At 57.7% G+C, this 20,398-nt stretch overlaps 1 long non-coding RNA gene across 1 annotated transcript in view; it reads left to right on the plus strand.

Annotated features, from left to right (window-relative positions):
- The window catches only part of LOC127570706 (uncharacterized), a 62,025-nt gene extending 42,612 nt beyond the window's left edge, over window positions 1-19,413 (plus strand). Inside the window, exons 2-3 of the long non-coding RNA XR_007956381.1 lie at window positions 17,424-17,582; window positions 19,299-19,413. This is a non-coding gene — a long non-coding RNA (uncharacterized LOC127570706). The remainder of the gene's footprint in view (window positions 1-17,423; window positions 17,583-19,298) is intronic.
- Window positions 19,414-20,398: the final 985 nt, after the last annotated feature.

Consider the following 20,398-nt stretch of genomic DNA (forward strand, 5'->3'; position numbering starts at 1 on the left):
CCTCCCCTTCCCCTCCCCCCTCTCCCTTCTCCCCCTCCCCTCCCCTCTCCCCCTCCCCTCTCCTCGTCCCCTCCCCTCTCCCCTCACCCACTCCCCTCCCTCCTCTCCTTCCCTCTCCCCTTCCCTCCCCTCCCCCTCCCTCCCTCTCCCCCTCCCCCTTCCCCCTCCCCATCCCCTTCCCACCCCTCTCTCTAACACACTCTCACACACTGCAGGACCCTCCCTCCCTCCCTCTGGACCCATCCTTTCCCCGAGCCCTCCCACCGCCTCTCTCTTGGACCCTCCCTCCCGCGGACCCTCCCGATCTCTGGCACTTGACAACAGTCTGACCGAACACTTCTCGGGTTTCTGGCTGTTGCTGCTCGGCCGTCGGTTCAGGGGCGGTGGGATGGCGGTCGGCTTCCTGCTCTGCCCGCTGGCCCTCGCCCTGTGCGGCGCTGCGGTGAGTGGATCCCCTCCCGCGGCCGGGGAGCGGTTAAACAGTTCCTGTGTTTCAGCAGCCACTGCCCCGCACCCCCACCGCGCAGTCATCCCGTCCAAATCCTACTCCCCACCACCTTCCCCCCACACTTACCCCTCCTCCCCCACCTCCCCTCTCCCCACCTCCCCCCCACTTCCACCCTCTCCCCCCACCACCCCCCTCTCCCTCCTCCCCCCTCTCCCCCTCCCCTCTCCCCTCCCCCTCTCCCCCCTCCCCTCCCCGCTCTCCTCCCTCCCCTCCCCCCCTCCGTTCCCCCTCCCCCTTCCCCCACCTCCCCTCCCCTCTTCCCCAACTCCCCCCTCCCCTCCCCCCTGCTCCCTCCCCCCTCCTCCCTCCCCCCCCCCTTCCCCTCCCCTTCCCCTCCCCTCTCCCTACCCTCCCCCCTCCTCTCCCCCATCCCCCTCCCGCTTCACTCCCCCCTCCCCCATCCCCCCTCACCCCTCTCCCCCCCTCTCACACCCTCCCCCCCTCCCCCGCCTCCCCTCCCCCTCCCACCCCCCTTGCTGTGTGACTCCGTGATTCACAACAAACAATCTGCTGGAGGAACTCAGCAGGTCAAGCAGCAACTGTGGGAGCAGGAAGGAATTGTCGACGTTTCAGGTCAAAACCCTGCATTAGGACTGAGAGGGGAGAGGGCCAGTATACAGTATACTCACCACATCTCCCCTCTCCACTCCCAGTGCTGATGCAGTGTTTTGAGCCAAAACGTTGACAATCGCTTTCCCCGCACAGATGCTGCTCGACCTGCTGAGTTCCTCCAGCAGTTGTGTGTTTGCTCCAGATTCTGGCATCTGCCGTCTCTGGTGTCACCGTGGGAGCTGCTATTCTAGTCTCAGTGTAACTGCTGGCGAGGGGGGAGGGTGTGGACAGTGCGAGGGCCGAACGAGATGGGACTACTACCACCTCACTAGGGGTACGAACCTTCACAGTCGGTCCCGTTGCCACGGAAGCCGGGGGGACAGCCACACTGGTAACTCCCCAGTGTGTTCACACACTGGCCCTGGGCACACACCGCTGCATCCTCCGAGCACTCATCAATGTCTGCAGAGAGACGGGGAGAGGTGGTCAGGAGCAGCCGCTGGCAGTGAGTCCATGCCCGCGACATAGAGTGTCACAGAACCCACCCTGCAGTAACCCAATGGACTGATGTTGGGGTCCAAATCCACAGCTCCCAATGCAAGTAGATAGGGTGACAAAGACGGCTTGTGGCATGCTTGCCTTCATCAGTTGAGTCAGGAAGTGGAAGTCATGTTGCAGCTGTATAAACCTTGGTGAGGCTGCACTTGGAGTCTTGTGTGCAGTTCTCAGTTGCCCCATTACAGGAAGGGTTGTGGAGGCTTTGGAGAGGGTGCAGAGGAGGTTTATCAGGATGCGCCTGGATTAGAAAGCACGTGCTATGAGGAGAGGTCGGACAAACTAGGGTTATTTTCTCTGGAGCGTCGGAGGCTGAGGGGAGACCCGATGGAGGTTTATAAAATTATGAGAGGCACAGACAGTGTAGACAGTACGAGTCTTTTTCCCAGCGTCAAAATTGAAATACTGGAGGGCATAGCTTTCAGGTGAGAAGGGGATAGTTCAATGGGGATGTGCTGGGCAAGTTTATTTTTATTACGCAGGGAAAGGTGGGTGCCTGGAGTGGGCTGCCAGGGATAGGAGTGGAGACAAATATGATAAAGCTGTTCAAGAGGTTGTTAGATAAACACAGGAATATGCAGAGGAAGGAGGGATATGGATCACGTACAGTCAGAAGGGACAAAGTTTAATTCAGCATTGTGTTTGACACTGACATGGTGGGTCGAGGGGCCTGTTCCTGTGATGTACTGTTCTGTGTTCAGTGGGTGGAGAGATTTGAAGTCACCGAAGGCACCCTGGGCTGTGGGCAGGTAGTAGGAATATGTCTCAAGGGCTGAATGGCCTTCCCCTGCTGTTCATGCCCAGTGAACGAGAGGACATGGAGGGGTGAGGGGAGAGGCTCACTCGTACCCAGACAGGCCGCCTCCCCTGCGGCTGGAATCCGGGCTGGCAGCTGCAGTTGTAGCTGCCCGGCACGTTGATGCACTGGTTCCCCAGCTCGCGGCGGCAAACGCTCCTCGAAGGCGCACTCGTCCACAATCTGTCAGAGAGAGCAGGGGAAGAGGTTCAGCGCCGCACACAACCTGTCCAATGGCACGCGGCCCACCCACTCTCCAGCCAATCCAAACCACAGTCGAGAGAGGAGGGGGATAAAAGGGCGAGACAGCAGGTCAGGCGGCCTCTGTGGAGGCAGAGCGATGATCGACGATCCGGGTCGAGACCTTGCATCAGGACTGGGAGTGTGGAGGGGAGGTGGTCAGGATAAAGAGGTGAGGGCGATGGGCGAGGCAGGGGCTGGGAGGTGATTGGTGGATCCAGGTGAAGGAGGAGCTGATGGGCAGGTGGGGGCGGGTGGGAAAGGGGGGGGTCGGGGGTGGAGGGGAGGGGTCAGAGGCGGCAGGTGATTGGTGGAACCAGATACAGAACACTGCTGGGATTCCCTCACTGCATGCCCTTGATTAGCTGCCACAATATCGCACGGGATTGGCTGAAAGGATTTTTAACAACCCACAACAGCCAATGGGATTCCCTCCCCACCATTTCATCTACACTGGCCCCCCAGTGGCTGCTCCTGAATTTCAGCCGCAACAGAATTCACTGCCCCATGATCGTACCCCCTGAAACCGTGAGATGCTTCACACCCACCCTCAGGACCCAACCTCACCGACCCCACCCACAGACCCACCCAACCCCACCACTGACCCAACCCCACCCCACCCACAGCTCCCACCCTACCCCACCAATGACCCAACCCCACCGCACCCACAGCCCCACCCAACCCCACCACTGACCCAACCCCACCCCACCCACAGACCCATCCAACCCCACCACTGACCCAAACCCACCCCACCCACAGACCCACCCAACCCCACCACTGACCCAACCCCACCCCACCCACAGAGCCAACCAACCCCACCCACAGACACACCCAACCCCACCAATGAGCCAACCCAACCCCACCACTGACCCAACCCCACCCCACCCACAGACCCACCCAACCCCCCACCCCACCCATAGACCCACCCAACCCCACCACTGACCCAACGACACCCCAGCCACAGACCCACCCAACCCCACCCATAGACACACCGTACCCCCCACTGACCCAACCACACCCAAACCACAGACCCACCCAACCCCACCACTGACCCAACCCCACCCACCCACAGACCCACCCCCACCCCACCACTGACCCAACCCCACCCCAACCACAGTCCCAGCCAACCACACAACTGACCCAACCCCCCCCAGCCACAGACCCACCCAACACCACCACTGACCCAACCCCACCCCACCCATCGACCCACCCAACCACACCACTGTCCCCACCACTGACCAACCCCACCCCACCACAGACCCTCACCCACCCCACCACAGACCCACCATCCACCACTGACCCAACCCCACCCCACCCACAGACCCACCCAACCCCACCGTTGAACCAACCCAACCCCAACTGCCCAACCCCACCCCACCCACAAACCCACCCTACCCCACCACTGACCCAACCCCACGCCACCCACAGACCCACCCAACCCCACCACTGACCCAACCCCACCCCACCCACAGAACAACCCAACCCCACCACTGACCCAACCCCACCCCACCCACAGACCCACCCTCCCCCACCACTGACCCAACCCCACCCCAGCCACAGACCCACCCAACCCCACCACTGACCCAACCCCACCGCACCCACAGACCTACACTACCCCACCACTGCCCCAACCCCACCCCACTCATAGCCCCACCCAACCCCACCACTGACCCCACCACTGACCCAACTCCACCCCACCCACAGACCCACCCAACCCCACCCACAGACCCAACCAACCCCACCACTGGCCCAACCCTACCCCACCCACAGACCCACCCAACCCCACCACTGACCCGACCCAACCCCACCCATAGACCCACCCTACCCCACCACTGACCCAACCACACCCCACCCACAGACCCACCCAACCCCACCACTGACCCAACCCCAGCCCACCCAGAGACCCACCCAACCCCACCACTGACCCCACCACTGACACAACCCCACCCCACCCACAGACCCACCCCCACCCCACACTGACCCAACCCCACCCCACCCACAGACCCACCCAACCCCACCACTGACCCAACCGCACCCCACCCAAAGACCCACCCAACCCCACTGACCCAACCCCACCCCACCCACAGACCCACCCAACCCACCACTGACCCAACCCCACCCCACCCACAGACCCACCCAACCCCACCACTGACCCCACCCCTGACCCAACCCCACCCCAGACACAGACCCACCCAACCCCACCACTGACCTAAGCCCGCCCCACCCACAGACCCACCTCACCCACCCCACCCACAGACCCACCCAACCCCGCCACTGACCCACCCCCACCCCAGCCACAGAACCACCCAACTCCACCACTGACCCAACCCCACACACCCACAGACCCTCCTCACTCACCCCACCCACAGACCCACCCAACCCCACCACTGACCCAACCCCACCCCACCCAGAGACCCACCTCACCCACCCCACCCACAGACCCACCCAACCCCACCACTCACCCAACGCCACCCCACCCACAGACCCACACCCACCCCACCCACAGACCCACCCAACCCACCACTGACCCAACCCCACCCACCCACAGCCCACCCAACCCAACCACTTATCCAACCCCACCCACTCACTGACCCACCCAACCCCACCACTGACCCACCCCACCCCCCCAGAGACCCACCCAACCCCACCCCACCCACTCACATCCCTACTCCCCAGCCACAGACCCACTGAACCCCACCCATCCCACCCACACACTACCCAACCCTACCCATAGAATCACCTCACCCACAGACCCACCCCACTCACAGACCTACCAAACCCTACCACTGACCTATGCCCACCCCACCCACAGACCCACCTCACACACCCCACCAACACCTTACTCCCCACCCACAGGCTCACCCACCCCACCCATCCCGACCCACCCCACCCACAGACCTACCCCTCACTCCCCACCCATTCCACCCACAGACACCCACCCCACCCACAGATCCACTCATCAACCCCACCCACGGACCCACCGCTCAGCTTCACACCCATAGACCCACCCCACCACAGCCCCACCCTACCCAACCTCACCCGCAGACCAACCCCTCACGCCCCACCCATAGACCTGCCCCATCCACAGACCCACCCAACCTCACCCCCCCACCAACCCCACCCCAGCCCTCCCCGGTGGTGTGTATTCTGGACAATCGCTGTGCCCGCACTCACCCACACAGCTCTGGCCATCCAGCGAGCGGACGTACCCTGGCAGACATTCACAGACGAAGGAGCCGGGACAGTTGTGGCAGTCCATGTTCGAGGGACAGGCCTGGGGCAGGATACACTCGTCCACATCTGCAGCACAGAGGGCAGAGGGGCCTCAGTAAGGGGGCTGCAGCAGCCAGAGCAAACTCCAGTGGGGCACAGGCCCGGGATGTGTGTGTGGGGGGGTTTTAAACATTGTCGTTGTACCCACCTCTACCGCTTCCTCTGGCAGCTCGGTCCAGAGAGGAGAAACAAAGGACTGCATCTACCTATCACCACCCTGTGCCCACCCCGCATCCCCTCTTTTGTCCACATATCACTGCTCTTTCTCCCCCCCCATATACTGGGCTTCCCCTTTTCCTATCTTCAGTCCTAGGGAAGGGTCCTGACCTGAAATGTTGACCGCCTGCTTTTCCCCACGGATGCTGCCTGGCCTGCTGAGTTCCTCCAGCATCTTGTTGCTTTTTCAGCTTTTTCCATAAACCCTCTGCTCCCTGTGAGAGAAAGTTGCCCCTCAGGTCTCCTTTAAACCTCTTCCCTGTCACCTTAAACCTGTGCCTTCTAATTTTGGACGCCGCTACCTGGGGAAAAGACTGTGACCATCCACCTTATTTATACCCCTTGTGATTTTATACCCCTGTAGAGGGTCACCCCTCAGCCTCCTTCACTCCAGGAAAACAGTCTCTCCTTATAATACAAGCCCTCCAGTCCTGGCAACATCTTGGTGAATCTCTTATGCACCCTCTCCAGCTTAATGACATCGTTCCTGTAGTTCGGTGACCAGAACTGCATGCAATACTCCAGGTGCGGTCTCACCAACATCCTTTAGCTCTGTAACATGACATCCCAACTCCTGTACTCAATGCCCCATCTGACAATGGCAAGTGTGCCATATGCTTTCTTCACCACCTGGTCCACCTGTGTCGCCACTTTCAGGGAACTATGTACCTGTGCCCCTGGTCTCTCTGTTGTACAACACTCCCCAGGGCCCTACCATTCACTGTGTAAGTCCTGCCCTGGTTTAACTTCCCAAAATGCATCACTTCACACTTGTCTGAGTTAAATTCCATCAGCCGTTCCTTTGCCCACTTTCCCAGTTGATCCAGGTCCTGTTGTAACTTGAGACAATTGCCTTCACTGACCACCACACCACTGATTTTGGTGTCACCCGCAAACTTACTTGTCATGCCAGTTTTGTATCCAATTGGCTAACTCATCCTAGATCCCATGTGATCTAACCTTCCAGATCAGCCTACCATGTGGGACCTTGTCAAAAGTCTTGCTAAACTCCAATGTAAACGATGTCAACCGCCCTGCCCTCGTCAATGCTCTTGGTCAGAAAACGCTGCTAAATGTGTGAGACATGATTTCTCATGCCCATGATCACCTCGGTCCCTCAGAATCCCCTCCAGTAATTTTCCCACCACTGATGTTCGGCTCACCGGCCTGTAGTTTCCTGGCTTGTCCTTGCAGCCCTTCTTAATAAAGGCACAACATTAGCCACCCTCTAGTCTTCTGGGACCTCACCCGCGGGTAAGGAAGATGCAGATACCTGTGTCAGGGCCCCAGCAAGTTCCTTGCCTTCTTTGGTAAATTGGTTTATTATTGTCACATGTACCGAGGTACAGTGAAAAACTTGTCTTGCATACTACCCATACAGATCAATTCATTACACAGTGCATTGAGGTAGTGCAAGGGAAAACAATAACAGAATGCAGAATAAGTGTTACAGTTACAGAGAAAGTGCAGTGCAGGCTGACAGTAAGGTGCAAGGCCATGACGAGGTAGATTGTGAGGTCAAGAGTCCATTTTATCGTACTAGGGAACCGTTCAATTGTCTTATAATAGCCGTCTTTGAGCCTGGTGGTACATGTTTTCAGGCTTTTGTATCTTCTGCCTGATGGGAGAGGAGAGAAGGGAGAATGTCCGGGCTGGTTGGGGTCTTTGATTATGTTGGCTGCTTTACCGAGGCAGCGAGAACTGTAGACTCCATGGAGGGGAGGCTGGTTTCCATGTTCCAGGATACACTTGGTCAGGCCTTGGGGATTTATCCACCTTTCTGCACCTCAAGACCACCAACATCTCCTCTTTCGTAACATCTATATGCTTCAGGACATTCCCTGAATTCCCTAGCTTCCACGACCCGAGGTAGAATGAGTTCTTGATCTCTCATTCTATCTCGTCATGGCCTTGCACCCTATCTGTCTATCTGCATCGCACGTTCTCTGTAACACTATATACTGCATTCTGTTGTTGTTTGTCCTTTTGTACTACCTCGATGTACTTATGTACGGAATGATCTGTCTGGATGGCACGCAAACAAAGCTTTTCGCTGCATCTCGGTCCATGTGCAGCAATAAACAATACGTGCCTGTGATGCTTCTGCAAGCAACGTTTCCATTGTAGCTGTTCCTCACCGTACTTGTGCACATGGCAATAAACTTGGAGACACAAGAGACGGCCGTTGCTAGAATCTGGAGCAACACACAGCGCAGGAGTCCCGGTGAAGGTCTTGGCCTAAAACATCGGCTGTCCATTTCCCTCCAAAGATGCTGCCTGACCATCTGACTTCCTCCAGTGCTTTGTGTGTTGCTGACAATAAACCTGACTTGACCTCTACGGTAAATACAGACAAGAAGTATTCATTTAAGACCTCTCCCATCTCCGTAGCTCCACACATAGACGACCACACTGATCCTTAAGGGACCTCTGCAACTGGATCCTTGACTTTCTGACCAACAGACCGCAATCAATGAGGAAAGGGGCAACACCTCCAGCACGATTATACTCAATGCTGGTGCCCCACAAAGCTGCGTCCTCAGCCCTCTACTCTACTCCCTACACACTGATGACTGCATGGCCATGACTGAGAGCCCTCCCCCTCTCCCCCCCCCTTATCTCCCCCTCTCCCCTCCACTTCCCTCCCCTTCCCTCCCTCCCCACTCCCTCCCCCCCTCCCGCTACTCCCCCCTCCCTCCCCACTCCCCCCTCCCTCCCCCCTCCCTCCCCCCTCCCCCTACCCCCCTCCCCCCTCCCCCCCTTCCCTCCCCTTCCCCACTTCCCCCCCTTCCCCCCTCCCCTTCCCCTTCCCCCCTCCACTTCCCACTGCGCTCCCCCTCCCCCCTTCCCCCTCCCCTTCCCCTTCCCCCTCCCCTTCCCACTCCACTCCCCCTGCCCGCTTCCACCCTTCCCCCTCCCCCCTCTCCCCCTTCCCCCCTCTCCCCCTTCCCCCCTCCCCTTCCCCCCTCTCCCCTTCCCCTTCCCCCCTCCCCCTTCCCCTTCCCCCCTCCCCTCCCCCCCACCTCACTCCCTCCCTCCCCTCCCTCCACCCTCCCCCCTCCCTCCCCTCCCCCCTCCCCCCCTCCCTCCCCCCTTCCCCCCCTCTCCCCCTCCCTCCCCCCCTCCGCCTCCCTCCCCCCCTCACCCTCCCTCCGTCCCTCCCCCCTCCCTCCCCCCTCTTGCCTCCCCCCTCTCCCCTCCTCCCCTTCCCTCTCCCCCCTCCCCCTTCTCTCCCCCCCAACTCCCCCCTCCCTGCCTCCAATATCCCCCCCTCTCTCCCTCCCTCCCATCTCCCCCCCTCCCTCCCTCCCATCTCCCCCCCTCCCTCCCTCCCTCCCATCTCCCCCCCTCCCTCCCTCCCACCCACTCCCCCTCGCATCACCCCCTCCCTCCCTCCTTTCTCATCTCCCCTTCCTCCTCCCTCCCTCCCATCTTCCCCTCCCTCCCTCCCTCCCATCTCCTCCCTCCCTCCTCCCATCTCCTCCCTCCCTCCCATCTCCCCCCTCCCTCCCTCCCTCCCTCCCATCTCCCCCCTCCCTCCCTCCCATCTCCGCCTCCCTCCTCCCTCCCATCTCCCCCTCCCTCCCTCCCATCTCCCCCTCCCTCCCTCCCATCTCCCGCCTCCCTCCCTCCCTCCCTCCCATCTCCCCCTCCCTCCCTCCCATCTCCCCCCTCCCTCCCTCCCATCTCCCCTCCCTCCCTCCCTCCCTCCCATCTCCCCCCTCCCTCCCTCCCTCCCTCCCATCTCCCCCTCCCTCCCTCCCATCTCCCCCTCCCTCCCTCCCGCCCTCCCGCCCATCTCCCCCCTCCCTCCCTCCCATCTCCCCCCTCCCTCCCTCCCATCTCCCCCCTCCCTCCCTCCCCCCCCCTCCCTCCCTCCCTCCCATCTTCCCCCTCCCTCCCTCCCTCCCATCTCCTCCCTCCCTCCCTCCCATCTCCTCCCTTCGTCCCTCTCCCCCCTCCCTCCCTCCCTCCCTCCCGTCCTCCCCTCCCTGCCTCCATCTCCGCCTCCCTCCCTCCCTCCCATCTCCCCCCCTCCTCCCTCCCTCCCTCCCTCCCATCTCCCCCTCCCTCCCTCCCATCTCCCCCTCCCTCCTTCCCATCTCCCCCCTCCCTCCCTCCCTCCCATCTCCCCCTCCCTCCCTCCCATCTCCCCCCTCCCTCCCTCCCTCCCTCCCATCTCCCCCTCCCTCCCTCCCTCCCATCTCCCGCCTCCCTCCCTCCCATCTCCGCCCTCCCTCCCTCCCTCCCTCCCATCTCCCCTCCCTCCCTCCCATCTCCTCACTCCCTCCCTCCCATCTCCTCCCTCCCTCCCATCTCCCCCCTCCCTCCCTCCCTCCCATCTCCCCCTCCCTCCCTCCCATCTCCCCCCTCCCTCCCTCCCTCCCTCCCCTCCCCCTCCTCCCTCCCTCCCATCTCCCCCTCCCATCACCCTCCCATCTCCCCTCCCATCTCCCCCTCCCTCCCTCCCTCCCATCTCCCCCTCCCATCTCCCCTCCCTCCCTTCCATCTCCCCCTCCATCCCAGCTCCCCTCTCCCTCCCTCCCATCTCCCCCCTCCCTCCCTCTCCATCTCCCCCCTCCCTCCCATCTCCCCCCCTCCCCTCCCTCTCCCCCCTCCCTCCCTCCCATCTCCCCCCCCTCCCTCCCTCCCATCTCCCCCCCTCCCTCCCTCCCATCTCCCCCCTCCCTCCCTCCCTCCCTCCCATCTCCCCCCTCCCATCTCCCCCCTCCCATCTCCCCCCCCTCCCTCCCATCTCCCCCTCCCTCCCCCCTCCACCCCTCCCCCCCCTCTCCCCCTCCCCCCTCTCCCCTCCCCTCTCCCCTCCCCCTCCCCTCTCCCCTCCCCCCTTCCCCACCTCCCCCCCTCCCCTCCCCTCTTCCCCCCTCCCCCCTCCACTCCCCCTGCTCACTCCCCCCTCCTCCCTCCCCCCTCCCCTTCCCCTCCCCTTCCCCTCCCCCTCCCCTTCCCCTCCCTTCCCCTCCCCTCTCCCTACCCTCCCCTCTCCCTCCCCCCTCTCCCCCCCTCCCCCTCCCCCTCCCCCCTCTCTTCCCCCCACCCCCTCCCTCGCCTCCCCCTCCCTGACCCTCCCCTCCCCCTCCCTAAACCCTCCCTCCCCACTCCCTCCCCCCCTCCCTCCCCCCCCCCGCCCTCCCCCCTCTCTTCCCCCTCCCTCCCCCTCCATCCCCCTCCCTCCCCCCTCCTCCCCACCCCCCTCACTCCCCCCTCCCCCCTCCCTCCCCCTCCCTCCCCCTCCCTCCCCTTCCCCCCTCCCTCCCCATCCCCCCTCCCCCCCTCACCCCTCCTCCCCCACCCCCCTCCCCCTCCCCCCTCCCCCCCCCCCCACCTGCCACCCCCTCCCCCCTCCCTCCCCCCTCCCTCCCACCTCCCCCCCTCCCCTCTCCTCCCACCTCCCCCCCCTCCCTCCCACCTCCCCCCTCCCTCCCTCCCACTCCCCCCCTCCCACCTCTCAACCCTTCCCACCTCTCCCCCCTCCCCCTCCTCCTCCCCATTCCCTCCCCCCCTCACTCCCCCTCCCCCCCTCCCCTCTCCCCCCCACCCTCCCCCACCTCCACCCCCTCCCCCCCTCCCTCCCACTCCCCCTCCCCCCTCCCCCCACCTCCCCCCCTCCCCCTTCCGTCCCACCTCCCCCCTCTCTCGAACCTCCCCCCTCCCTCGCACCTCCCCCTTCCACCTCCCCTTCCCACCTCCCCCTCCCCCTCCCCCCTCCCCCTCCCCCTACCCATCCCCCTCCCCCGCCCCCTCTTCCCCTCCTGCCCCTTCCCTCCCCTCCTCACTCACCCTCACCCCTCCCCCTCCCCCTCCTCCTCCTCCTCACTCACCCCTCCCCCTCCCCCTCCCCTTCATCTCTCCCCCCCCCCCCACGGGATGTAAATGATCTGTTTACTGCTGTTACTCTGATTCTGTTTGATTTTCTGTCTCTCAGTAACCTCAGTTTCACCCGGTGCCTCTCCCCCACCCCCCTCTCCTCCTTTGCTGCGTTCCTGGGCTTTCTAATCTTCAGGGCCCTTGTGAATGAGCAATGAAAATGCCTTCCTGCTCCACATGTTCCCTTTTGAGAAAGTAGGGAAAGTACACAGGGTCCGGGGTTTACCAAATGGACACAGCACAAAAGCAAGGAAGATAATCTCCATAAAAACTGAGATGCAGTGAAGAGGTTTTGCATGCGTGCCATCCAGGTAAATCATTCCATACAGGAGTACTTCGAGGTCATAAAAGGGGATAAGATAATATCGTATCACAGTTACAGAGAAAGTGCAGCACTTGTAGGTGAGGTGCAAGGGCCATGATGAGATAGATTGAGAGATCAAGAGTTCACCTTTGCCACCATAAGAGATAACATATTTATTTATTAGTCACATTTACATCAAAACACACAGTAAAATGAGGCTTTTTGAATTACTGAGAATGTGCTGGGGGGGGGCAGCCCACAAGTGTCGCCACTCCTTCGGCGCCAACATAGCACGCCCACAACTTCCTAACCCGTACGTCTTTGGAAGGTGGGAGGAAACCGGAGCACCTGGAGGAAACCCACACAGACACGGGGAGAACGTACAAACTCCTTACAGACAGTGGCGGGAATTGAACCCGGGTCGCTGGCGCTGTAATAAGTGTTATGTAACCAATCCATTCAAGACTCTTGTAACAGTGGGGAAGAAGCTGTCCTTCAGATTGGTGGTATGTTGTTCTCAAGCTTTTCTGAAACACTGATTCATACACAGCTAGTCAAACAGCATGGAAACAGGCCCTTCAGCCCAACTCATCCATGCTGACCAAGTTAGCCTACCTGAGCTAGTCCCATTTTCCCGCATTTGGCCCATGTCCCTCTAAACCTTTCCCATCCCTGTCTTTTAAACGGTATAATTGTACCCACCTCAACCCTCTGGCAGCTTGTTCCATTTACCGACGGAAATGGCAGATGGAGTTGACCCGGAAAAGTTGGGGAGATGGAATTTGAATGGCAGGACTCTTTAGCAGTGTGGAGGAACAGAGGGATCTTGTGGTCCACGTCCATAGATCCCTCAAGGTTGCCACACAGGTCGATAGGGTTGTTAAGAAGGCGTATGGTGTGTGGGCCTTCATTAGTTGGGGTATTGAGTTCAACAGCCACGAGGTAATGTTGCAGCTCTATAGAACTCTGGTCAGACCACACTTGGAGTATTGTGTTCAGTTCTGGTCACCTCATTATAGGAAGGATGTGGAAGCTTTAGAGAGGGTGCAGAGGAGATTTACCAGGATGCTGCCTGGATTGGAGAGCATGTCTTATGAGGATAGGTTTGACGTGAGCTCGGGATTTTCCCTTTGGAGAGAAGGAGGATGAGAGGGGACTTGATAGAGGTTGTACAAGATGATAAGAGGCATAGATCGAATGGACAGTCAGAGACTTTTTCCCCCAGGGTGACAATGGCTAACACGAGGGGGCATGATTTTAAGGTGATTGGAGGAAGGTATAAGGGGGACGTCAGGGGTAAGTTTTTTACACAGAGAGTGGTGGGTGCGTTGAACGCACTGCCAGCAGAGATTGTGGGGGCAGATACATTAGGGACATTTAAGAGACTGTTAGATAGCCACATGAGGGGCTATGTGGGAGGGAAGGGTTAGATAGATCTTAGAGCAGGATAAAATGTCAGCCACAACATCGTGGCTGAAGGGCCTGTACTGTGCTGTAATGTTCTATCTTCTACCCTTTACCCTCTTGTGTGGGGAAATGTTGCCCCTCAGGTCCCTTTTATACCTCTCCTCCCTCACTTTATGCCCATGCCCTCTAGTTTTGGACTCCCCTACCTTTGGGTTAAAGATTATGGCTATTCACCTTATCTGTGCCTCTCATGATTTTATCTCCCTCTGATATGTCATCCCTCAGCCTCCCATGCTCCTTGAGAAGGAAGTCCAGCCTGTCGAGCTGCTCCTTAGAACTCACACCCTCCAGTCCCAGTAACATCCTCGTCAATCTTTTTCTGCTCCCTGTCCACTTTAACGACCTCCCTCCCTACGGCAGGGTGACCAGAACTGTAGTACGCAGTACTCCGATTGTGCCTTACCAACGTCTTGTACAGCTGGAACATGACGTCCCAACTCCTCCACTCGATATCCTGACTGAGGAAGGAAAGTGTGGCAAACGCCTTCACCACCCGTGTCTACCTGTGGCACCACTTTCAAGGAAATATGTCCCTGCACCCCTAGGTCGCTTTGTTCTACAACACTCCCCAGGGCCCTACCATTTACTGTGCAAGTCCTGCCCTGGTTTGCCTTACCAAAATGCAACACCTCTCATTTATCTGCGTTAAGCTCCGTCTGCCATTCCTCGGCCCCACTGGCGTAGTTAATCAAGGTCCTATTGTAATCTTGTATAACCTTCCTAACTCTGCACCAATTTAATGTCGATTTACTGTAATGACTCCCTCCCTCCACACCCCCTTTCGCATCGCCCCTCTTCCCCCTCGCCCCTCCTCCTCTTCTACCTAACCCCTCCCCTACTCTCATGCACCCTCTTTCTGTGCTGTGTTCTCTCCCCGGCGTCTCCCCCCAACCCCCTCCCTTGTTTCCCTCCTCACCCACCTCTCTGTGATTCCCTGGTCTCTCCCATGTTTTCAGAACGTGACGGAACTTCCTGCGAACATGACTGGGATTCTCCTGGCCACTGACCTCCGGCAGGGTAAGTGAGGGGAGCGCAGTTCTCCGGGGCATGACACATCTGAATTCACGCAGGGCTTTCTCCACCACCACCTCAGGCAGCGCGTTCCAAATTCCAACCTTCCTCAGGTCCCCTCGAAACCTACGTCCTTCACTTTTAGATACTTCCGTAATGGGGAAATGTTTCCTACGACCGACTCAGCATGTGCTCCATACAAGGTGAACGGCCGATCAATGAAATTAAAAATATAATGAAATTGCCTGCTGACTGGAGTGTGGCAAATGCAGCCTGAGTGTGTTAGAAAAGGAGCAGAGAAAAAGCAAGGAACGAGAGACCAGGAAGGGTAACATCACTGAGGGATTGTGCTCATCATATCTGATGTCATGACACAAGACTTGGAAAGAAATAACAGGACAGGACAGGACAAAGTCAGTGCAGATGAAGGGTCTCAACCTGAAACGTCGACTGCCCACAGATGCTGCCTGACTCGCTGAGTTCCTCCCGAGTGTTGCTCCAGATTGCAGCGCCTACAGTCTCTGGTGTGCCTGGGACAAAGTCAGCGTGGGTTTACGAATGCACGATGCTGTGTGATCACTTAAAGCAGGAGGCCTGGGAAACGGCAGTGTGGTCTCCACACAGTGGGGGGAGGGCAAAGGGTGAGTGTCTCTGTGGGGGATTCTCAGCAATGGCCTTTGTTTGGACAGTGTGACGTGGGTTCCAGTGGGCTTGGTGGGAAGGAGTCTTTTGACATGTTTATAGTTGAAATTCAGCGTGGGAATGAAGACCCACAGAGGCCGACTACTGCACAGGCTCGGCAGTTGTTCTGAGTGTGGTTGGCAGTTGCAATCAGTTATATTCCTGTTATATTTAGGCTGCAGAGGTCAGGCCTAACATCTACTACACCTCTCTTCAAAAAATTATTTTTGGAATAGATTCCCATCACTAACATTGGACTCATTGGCATGATTAAACAGAGAACGTAGAACAGTACAGCACAGGAAGAGGCCCTTCGGCCCACCATGGCTGTGCTCACCATGCTGCTGAATATCTCTCCTGTTTATGATCCATATCCCTCCATTCTCTGCATAATTTATGTGTCTAACAGTTCTTAAAAGCCACAATTGTACCTGCTTCCACACCACCCCGGCAGCCCATTCCAGCATCCACCACTCTGCGTAAGGAATTCGCCCCACACGTCTCCTTTAACCTTCCCCTCCCTCACCTTAAATACACGTCCTCTAGTACTTGACATTTCTACATTGGGAAAAATATTCTGTCTACTCCATCTGTGCCTCTCAAAATTTTATAAACTTATCTCAGGACTCCCCTCAGCCTCTGCCACTCCAGAGAAAATAACCCAAGTTTGTCCAACCTCTCCTTATAGTTCATACCCTCAAATCCAGGCAGCATCCGAGTAAGCCTCTTCTGCACCCTCTCCAAAGCCTCCACATCCTTCCTGTAATGGGGTGACTAGAATGGAACATGATATTCCCGAGTGTGGCCTGACCAAAGTTTTATACAGCTGCCATTCCTCGGCCCACTGGCGTAGTTAATCAAGATGCTATTGTAATCTTGTATAACCTTCCTAACTCTGCACCAATTTAATGTCGATTTACTGTAATGACTCCCTCCCCTCCACCCTCTCTCCCTCCACTCTCCTGACTTCCTGCCTATTATAAGCAATGCCCTGACCAATGAAGGTAAGCATGCCAAACGCCTTCTTTACCACCCTATCTACTTGTGTGGCCACCTTCAAGAGCTACGGACTTGGACCCCAAGATTCCTGCTAAAGGTCGCACATTTGCTGTCCTCGTTGTCTGGCATCTCACTGGTCCTACTTTCTGTATTTATGCAGTGAGAAAGTTAGCTTGGTTGCAAGATAATATTGATGAACTGGTAAAGTGCGTCAAACAATGGCAGAGGAATATATTCCTGAAAAATATGAGATGATGACATTTGGGACGACTCACATGGTTTTGACAAACCTAATTAGTGGTAGGAGCTGAGAAAGTACGGGCTGCAGCAACACCCCAGGCTGATCACGGCTTCTCTGAGCCCATCAATGACCCAGAGCTGTCGCTGCTCTGGGACAGTGTAGAGGTGTCTAAGCTGTGCTCTGGGTGAATGCACTCAGTCTTTTCCCCAGGGTTGGGGAATCAAGACTAGAGGGCACAGTTTAGGATGAGAGGGGAGAGATTTAAGAGGAACATGAGGGGCAACTATTTTACACAAAGGGTGGTATGTGTGTGGAACGAGCTGCCAGAGGAAGTGGGTGAGGCAGGTACAATAACAACTTTTAAAAGACAGTTGAACAAGCACATTGATTACTAATTTTATTTAGTTTGGCACAACATTGTGGGCCGAAGGGCCTGTTTCTGTGCTGTACTCTTCTGTGTTCTGTTTTATGGATTGGAAAGGTTTAGAAGGTTATGGGCCAAACGCTGGCAAATGGGATGAGCTTGGATGGGGCATCTTGGTCAGCATGGACCAATTGGGCTGAAGGGCCTGTTGCCGTGCTGTGTGAGTCTATGACTGTGAGTCTCTGTCCCAGAACATTCCCCAGAATAACCTGGAAATTTCTCAAAATCACCATTTGTTCTTTAACTTATTGTCTGTGTGTTGTGCAGTTGACTTGGAATCGCCCGGAATGCTGGATTGTCCTGGCAACCAGGTTGTGGTTGGGAATGGCAGTGCTTGCGGCTGCCCCGAGGACCTTGTTTCAGATGGAGAGGCCTGTGGCTGTCCCAGTGGTTTCCGATTGATGAGTGACGGCCAGCGCTGTGTGGGTAAGTGTAGAGGGAGCTTCCCTCTCTGTCATGGAGTGGTGCAGCACAGAAGCAGGCCCTTCAGCCCCACTCATCCATGCTGGCCAAATGTCTAGCTGAGCTAGTCCTGTTTATCCCTCTAACCGTTTCCTATCCATGTACCTGTCCAACTGTCTTTGAAATGTTATTGTACCCGCCTCTACCACTTCCTCTGGCAGCTCGTTCCACATACCCATCACACTGTGTGGAAAAAGTTGCCCCTCAGTCCCTTTTAAATCTTTCCCCTCTCACCTAAACCTGTGTCCTCTATCCTGCTGTTATAAGACTCTTGAATGGACCTCTTGTACACTAAAGATGAACTTTTGATCTCTCAGTCTACCTTGTTGTGGCCCTTGCACTTTACTTGGCTACTAACACTGCACTTTCTCAGTAACTGTAATGTTATATTCTGCATCTTTTTTTCCTTTTCACTACCTCGAGGTACATGTACATGGAATGATCTGTCTGGATGGCACGTAAGCAAAAGCTTTTCACTTGTATCTCGGTACATTTGATGATAATAAACCAATTACCAGTTATCACATAGTGTCTGACCCTGGGAGTGTGTGATGGGATGGTGTGGAGGGAGCTTCGCCCTGTGTCTGACCCTGGGAGTGTGTGACGGGACGGTGCAGAGGGAGCTTCACCCTAGCCTGACCCCAGGAGTGTGTGGTGGGACGTTGTAGAGGGAGCTTCACCCTGTGTCTGACCCCGGGAGTGTGTGATGGGACGGTGTAGAGGGATCTTCACTCTGTGTCTGACCCCGGGAGTTTGTGAAGGGACGGTATGTTGATTTGTAGAGTTGTGCAGCACAGAAGCAGGCCCTTCGGCCCACCATGTCTATGCCAATCATCCATACTAATATCCATGCCAATCCCACGCCTGCATCAATTCCATCTCCCCCTGTGCCCCCCTCAGTCCAGCATCTGTCCTGATGTCACTGTTCCTGCCCCCACCACGTTTTTCGGCAGCTCATTCCCGATACCGACTACCCTGTGTGAAAGGTTTACCCCTCAGGTCACGGTCACCCCAAAGGGCAGATGCATCTGGGTCAGCGTCCTGGAACAGCCTATGGGGCAGGTGGTTTATCCCTGCCGTTGGTTCACTCGGGACCTGCCGCAGACCCAGTCCGGCAGCGGCGTCCTTCGGCACTCGGCCAGCTCAATCAGTGGTGGTGATACCAAACCCCCCAGTGATGGCCACTGAATTCCCAACCAGAGTACATCCTGTGTCCTCGCTGCTTTCAGGGCTGCTTCCACGTGTTGCTCAACGTGGGGAGCACTGATCCATCAGCTGAGGGAGGATGGTGGGCAGTAATCAGGGGCAGGTGTCCATCCCCGTGTCTGGCCTGGTGCCGTGAATAATCACGGGGCCTGGAGTTGATGTTCAGGACTCTCGGAGCCACACTCCTTCCCACCTGCAGATCTTTGGCCATCGCTCTGTTGGATCTGCCCTGCCTGTGGGACAGGGTGTCGCCCAGGATCGTGAGTCAGTGTGTTTACTTCACACACTTGCTGTGGCCCGTCATTGGTGAGGGGGTTGCTGAGAGGCAGGGAGTTCTCAGACACTGCGATGCCCCGGTGAAGTGTGTGGGTCTGGGGTGAGGATTGGGAGGGCTGAGGAGGGGGACAGTTGGAATCTTGGGGGAGGGGGTGACAGACTGCCCCAGGATGCTGACGTCTGCCTTTCTCTCTGCAGACGTGAACGAGTGTGACACCAGCTCTGGTCCCTGTCCGGTGACTGCCAACTGCACCAACACCCTGGGCTCCTTCCTATGCCGGTGCTCCCCAGGGTTTGTGATGGGAGCGAGTGGCTGCAGAGGTCAGTGGCTCGTCCTTGGATGGGCTCGCTCTGCCCACTGACCGCCAGACCTCAGTCAAGTGGCCACGCGGAGCTCGGTAGCCAGGGACACCCCGGTATAATCCATGGTCTCCACCCAAACACCCTCCAACTGGGACCCTCCCACCGTCTCCACCCCTCTCCCCTGGGAGTGTTTAGCCCCTCTGCCTGCGGAGACCCACATTTTCCTGGGAGTGAGCTCCACACTCTGCCCCCTCTCTCCTGTTGATCACCTCTGATGCTTTGATGTGCTGATGTGATTGGAGAGCAGGATCCTGCTCCCTGCAGAGCTCACCACAGTCTTATGGATCTGTTCTCTCCTTCAAAGCTGCTCTTGGAGAGAAATAGCTGTTGCTTGTTACAGCAGCAGAGTTAGAACATAGAATGTAGAGCAGTACACCACAGGAACACACCCTTCAGCAGAAGGGTAACAAGGGAGCAAAGAGGTATTGGTATTGGTTTATCATTGTCACTTGTACCGAGGTACAGTGAAAAACTTGTCGTGCATACCATTCATACAGATCAATTCATTACACAGTGCATTGAGGTAGTACAGGGTAAAACAATAACAGAATACAGAGTAAAGTGTCACAGCTACAGGGAAGTGCATTTCAGGTAGACAATAAGGTGCAAGGTCAAACAGGGTAGATTGTGAGGTCAAGAGTCCATCTCATCGTATAAGGGAACCGTTCAATAGTCTTATCGCCATGGGATAGAAGCTGTCCTTGAGCCTGGTGGTACGTGCTTTCAGGCTTTTGTATCTTCTGCCCGACAGGAGGGGGGAGAAGAGAGAATGTCCAGGGTGGGTGGGATCTTTGATTATTTTGGCTGCTTCACCAAGGCAGCGAGAGGTATAGACAGAGTCCATGGAGGGGAGGCTGGTTTCTGTGATGTGCTGGGCTGTGTCCACAACTCTCTGCAGTTTCTTGTGGTCCTGGGCAGAGCAGTTGCCATACCAA

The sequence above is a fragment of the Pristis pectinata genome, chromosome 5, assembly GCF_009764475.1.
Source record: "Pristis pectinata isolate sPriPec2 chromosome 5, sPriPec2.1.pri, whole genome shotgun sequence".
Classification (NCBI taxonomy): Eukaryota; Metazoa; Chordata; class Chondrichthyes; order Rhinopristiformes; family Pristidae; genus Pristis; species Pristis pectinata.